This window comes from Nomascus leucogenys, chromosome 4 (assembly GCF_006542625.1).
Source record: "Nomascus leucogenys isolate Asia chromosome 4, Asia_NLE_v1, whole genome shotgun sequence".
Classification (NCBI taxonomy): Eukaryota; Metazoa; Chordata; class Mammalia; order Primates; family Hylobatidae; genus Nomascus; species Nomascus leucogenys.
In genome coordinates this window covers 118,930,166-118,935,933 of record NC_044384.1, presented here as the reverse complement: position 1 = coordinate 118,935,933, position 5,768 = coordinate 118,930,166, and the positions used below count along the sequence as shown (strand labels likewise).

General features: G+C 42.1%; 1 pseudogene; it reads left to right on the top strand.

Moving 5' to 3' along the window:
* The first annotated feature begins 5,186 nt into the window (after window positions 1–5,186).
* Window positions 5,187–5,566, top strand: LOC100581869 (annotated as a pseudogene).
* Window positions 5,567–5,768: the final 202 nt, after the last annotated feature.

The following is a 5,768-nucleotide window of genomic DNA, read 5'->3' as shown; positions in this document are numbered from 1 at the left end:
CCGACTCCGCCCCTTCCCGCCCCCGCCCTTGGCCCGCCCCGCCCCCTCTCTCAGCAAATTTGCTTGTTAGCTCTTGGGATTCCTCCGACTTTCATCCAAGAATTGAGTTCTTTCTGTGAGCCTTTGATGGATTTCTCACCTCCCTCCATCTTTCATCTTCCTGACATTCATTCATTCACTTAATATTTTTGCGTACTTTCAGTGTACAGTGAACCCGGTTCTAGGTGCTTGGGTGACAGCCAAGTACCGCTCAAAATCGCAGGATCGCTAATAACAAAGACAGACAATAAGTAAGAAAACAGATGAACGCCATATTTCAGATAGTGATAAGTAACGTGAAAATATGATACAAAAACAATAGATTCAACTCTTCTGGGGGCTTGACAAATTTGTTTAAAAAAAAAAGAGGAGGGAAAGAGAAGGAAAAAAGGATGGAGAATGGGGTGCTCTACTTAAGTGGCCACTACTAAACTGAGTGGTCAGGAAAGGACTCTCTGAGGACCATGATCTTTGAATTGAATGAGAATCTAAGTATGAGAAGCCAGGCTTGTAAAGTTCTGGGGAGAGCCTTTCATGCAAGTGCAAATGAGTTTTGCAAATGGTCCCGAGGACCAAATGAGTTTGACTCAATCTGAAGCCCAAAGGCCTGTGTCGTTAGGAATAAGTAGGGAGGAAAGGAGATGTTGGAGATGTAGGCAAAGGCCAGATAATGTGGAGGCCTTGCAGAGCAAGGGAAGAATTCGGATTTCATTTTAAGTACAATGAGTTGTCTGTAAGGACTTTCAGAATCGCTCCCTCCCGCGTCTCCCCAAATTCCATTTAGTCTCACTTTTCAAAATCATTTCCTTTGTCTCTTTCTTGGTCACCAACTGCTACAGTCACATATGTTAATTTTGTGTGAACTTGTCAAGGAATATAATTATGTTTTAGCAACTGAAGTTGATTGAGTTACAGGATGTTCACAACAATATAAAGTAGGTTCGACAGTATAAAGTCGGTTACATTCATTTTCAAATGAGAAAACTGAGGCCAAGAGACTGAAATCATATCCAAAGTCAAACAGCCAGGAGCAGCTGGAATGCAGGCCTAAGCAGTCTAACTCGAAACCTTGCTGCTAAACACTAACCCAGAAAACGTCAGCTTCTAACTCATCTCTCCATTGGAGTCTCAAAACCCATGGAAGAGAGAAGGGGTTTCTACTGCCATCAGCTGCTACATCTTCTCCGTGGCCCCAAACCTCCTTTTCTTCTTCCAGTAACAAACAAAAGCTCCCATTCAAATGAATAGAGACAAGTAGATACTGCCCTGCAGGGTCCACCTACAACCAGCCAGAACTACCCTTCTGTCTTTGATTACATACATTCTGAATGTCCTCCCAAGGCCAAGATGCCACCAATTCTGTCCAACAAAGAAGACCACTGTATTTTCACCAGGGCTCCAAGGATTCATTGCCCCATTATTCCTCAAGTCACTATCATCCCAAATTGGACACTACTGATGTCTAAAATTTCCTTGGAAATTCATCCAAAATTAAGATGAGTTGATGACTAGAGAGATGGAGAAAAGATTTGTGATAGGCCAGGCGCAGTGGCTCACGCCCGTAATTCCAGCACTTTGGGAGGCCGAGGCAGGTGGATCACCTGAAGTCAGGGGTTCGAAACCAGACTGACCAACATGGTGAAACCCCGTCTCTACTAAAAATACAAAAATTAGCCGGGCATGGTGGCGTGTGCCTGTAATCCCAGCTACTTGGGAGGCTGAGGCAGGAGAATCACTCAAACCCGGGAGGCGGAGGTGGCAGTGAGCTGAGATTGAGCCACGGCACTCTGGTCTGGGCGACAGAGTGAGACTCCGTCTCAAAAAAAAAAAAAAAAAAAAAAAAAAACAGGCCGGGCGCGGTAGCTCACGCCTGTAATCGCAGCACTCTGGGAAGCCAAGGCGGACGGATCACGAGGTCAGGAAATCAAGACCATCCTGGCTAACACGGTGAAGCTCCGTCTCTACTAAAAATACAAAAAATTAGCCGGGCATGGTGGCGGGCGCCTGTACTCGGGAAGCTGAGGCAGGAGAATGGCGTGAACCTGGGAGGCGGAACCTGCAGTGAGCCGAGATCGCGCCACTGCACTCCAGCCTGGGTGACAGAGCGAGACTCCATCTCAAAAAAAAAAAAAAAAAAAAACATTGTTAAAAAAACAACAACAGGCCGGGCGCGGTGGCTCACGCCTGTAATCCCAGCTCTCAGGGAGGCAAGAGGCGGGAGGATAGCTTGAGCCCAGGAGTTCGAGACCTGCCTGGGCAATATAGCGAGACCCCGTTCTCCCGAAAAAGAAAAAAAAAACAACAACAACAAAGATCTCTAATAAAGAAACTGCAGTAACATATTAATGGTAATATCTAGGTGAAGTATATGGGTGTCCACTGTACAATTATTTCAGCATTTCTGTATCTTTGAGCATTTTCAAAGTAAAGTATTGGGAGGAAGTTACAAAGAAACAAGAATACTTTGAGACAAGAGAGACGATGAAACAGACTTCGTCAACCCTCTTGGTTTGTTTAGGGCACACTTAGGCAATTCTCTAGAGGTCTCTGCTTCTCTTTGCATTTTTAGAAGACACAAATTTAGCCTGTGATTCATAAACTCAAACATGGCGAAGAATCATCTGTGAGGTTAATTAAAAACGAAGATTCTTGGAGATCTAGCCCCAAAGATTCTGAATGTGGATGGGGCTTAGGAATATACTTTTGTAACAAGCTCTTCATGTGAATCTGGGAAGAAATCCATCCACATAGAGAAACACTGTTTTATAATGTGATAAAAGTGAAAGCCATTGTGTAGTAGACAGTAGAGGTGCTGTATTTTCTTTGCTCTGATTGATTTGGGGGTGCCTGGGATTTACAGACTAATATTTCACCCAGGTAAAGAAATGGGCATCCCTCCCATTTTCTTTGTAAATTGAAAGACCAAATAAACATGTTAGTGCTTCATGAGCAAATACTTGCATAGGAAATTCTTTTGATGGGCATATTCACACAGAAAACTGTCACCCTCATTAATGAATAAAACAACTTGCAATAGTCAAATGGTGGGACTCACTATGTTGAAATGAGAAATCTTACTTATGGTGAAAAAAATACAACAAAAAGAAGAAAGGAAGATACACTAAATTTAGGCTTTAAAGAATATTCACTGTTCTCCTTTAAAATTAGATATTTAATTTTTTAAAAAAGAAAGAAAAACATTCACAAGAAGAGAGAGATTGGGAAACATAATTTGATGGGATTTCAGACATTCAAAAAATAATGTGTTAGTGTTGGAGGCTGTTGCGAGACCTTGGTTCTTGTCTTCTTAGTTTAAAAGAATTTAAATAAAAGACACACAGCAAAAGAGATGTAGCATAATTTTTTGCAAAAGAAAAAAAATTTTGAAAGCTAAGAACAGAATAGATGTCACACCCTGAGAGAGAGAGAATTCAGGGCAGGCTGCTCATAAGGATGAGAAAACGTTGATTATTGCTGGAGGTTATTGCTAATCATGTATTATTTGCATGATTATTCATAAGGAGGTGGGAAGAAGTGTTACCATTAGGTTCGTGCAAGAGTAATCGCGGTTTTGGCCATTACTTTAAATGCAAAAACCACAATTACTTTTGCACCAACCTAGTAGTAAGCATCTTCTGGTTGGTCCTCTGGCTGCACATGTGCAGTAGCTGTGCACGCATGTTCATCCCTTAGGTGTCCCATTGGCATCGTAAATCTCCACCCAGGGGCATGTTTTTTGCTATTATAATGAGCAAAAGGTCAGTTTGAGGACAGGCAAAATCAAAGTGCTTATGCTCTCTGCAGAAGAAATTTCCTACTGAAGATAGCTTTGCTCGACTGAGTTCAATCACAATTCAAATGCTGAGGCTTATTGTGTTGACTGTTGGGGTCACCACAGTTGCTGCATCCTGAGGATATGGGCACTTCCTTGACTGCCTATTCTGCCTCAGTACTACTTTTTCGGTTCAGAGTTTAATTTTTTCAGCTGGCCCTCTTACCGGTATTAGCACAGTTAGGCAATAATGTGGATACAAAGTTAGATTATAGACACTATCCTACAATGATACCACAGTAATGTCCACAAAGGACTATGTTACAAAATAGAAAGAGATATGTGTTATAGAAGAGATACAAATTAAATATGTTGCTGATTCGGAGCAGAGAGAAATAACTTTCAGTTAAAAGGATCACTACAGTGGAGCTTCAAGTTGGGGTTAAACTATACTTCAGTTTGGACATACAGATACAGGGCAGAAAGTATTCAGGCAGTAGGGCGGTATGAAGGAAGGCAAAGAAAGTGTGCATAGGCACAGTGAATGAAGGGAGCAGGGAAGGACAGAGTAGCTAAGGAATATAAGCTCGAGATCAAATTTTGGAACGCTTTGAAAATCAAGCTAAGGAACTGGGCCTTTCCATTATTGTTGGGTAATGAAGAACCCCCAACGAGTTTTAGGAAGGAGAGTGAAACGATAGGAGCTTTTCCTTGGGGATATTTTTCTAGCAGCCTTGAGCGCAGTGGTTACAGAGATCCAAGTAAGGGCTATTGTAAAAGTTCAGGAGAGAGGGAATAGAAGCTTAAACTCTGACGTTAATCATGGGGATGGCACCAAGAGAACCTTGGAGGTAAAACCAGTGAGATTTGAGGACTGATTTGTTTAGAGAGTAAGAAAGGCACTGGAGCAGGTGCCAATACTTCAAGTCTGGGTAACGAGGAGATTGAGGGAGAATAATAACAGAGAGGTAATATAGGAGGCAGTAACTCCTATTGGTGTCAAAGTACAAATTTCAAAAAATTAAAAAGATAACTTTCATACAAGCATATAGTAAGCATGCTTCAAAGATTTATCTAACTTATTAATAGGCTGGGCTCATGCCTGTAATCCAGGCAAGAGGATTCCTTGTGTCCAGGAGTTCGAGACCAGACTGGATCCCAACTCTAAAAAAAAAAAAAAAAATTAGCTGAGTGTGGAGGCATATAGCTGTAGTCCCAGCTACTTGGGAGGTTGAAGTAGAAGGATTGCTTGAGCCCAGGAAGTTGAGGCTACAGTGAGCCTTGATCGTGCCATTGTGCCACTGCACTTCAGCCCAGGTGACAGAGTGAGACCTTGTCATAAAAAAATAAAAAAAAATTGCCTTGCCAGCTTGGACACGGCAGAATGCCTCCCGCAAAGAAGGGTGGCCAAAAGAAAAAGGGCCGTTCTGCCATCAACAAGGTGGTGACCCAAGAATACACCATCAACATTCACAAGCGCATCCATGGAGTGTGCTTCAAGAAGTGTGCCCCTTGGGCACTCAAAGAGATTCGGAAATTTGCCATGAAGGAGATGGTAGCTCCAGACGTGTGCATTGCTACCAGGCTCAACAAAGCTGTCTGGGCCAAAGGAATAAGGAATGTCTCATACCGAATCCGTGTGCGATTATCCAGAATGAGGATGAAGATTCACCAAATAAACTCTATACTTTGGTTACCTATGTACCTGTTGTAACTTTCAAAAATCTACAGACAGTCAATGTGGATGAGAACTAACTGCTGATGGTCAAATACATCAAAGTTATAAAATTGCAAAAAAATTACCTAATGTATTAGTCAAGTAATCAGAAGAATGTAAAACTGGTTTATAGGAAGATATGAGAGGTGTGTGCGTGTGTGTGTGTGTGTGCGTATGTGTGTGTGCGTGTGTGTGTGTGTGTGTATTCAGTGAAAGAAAAAAAATAATGCTAGAATAAGA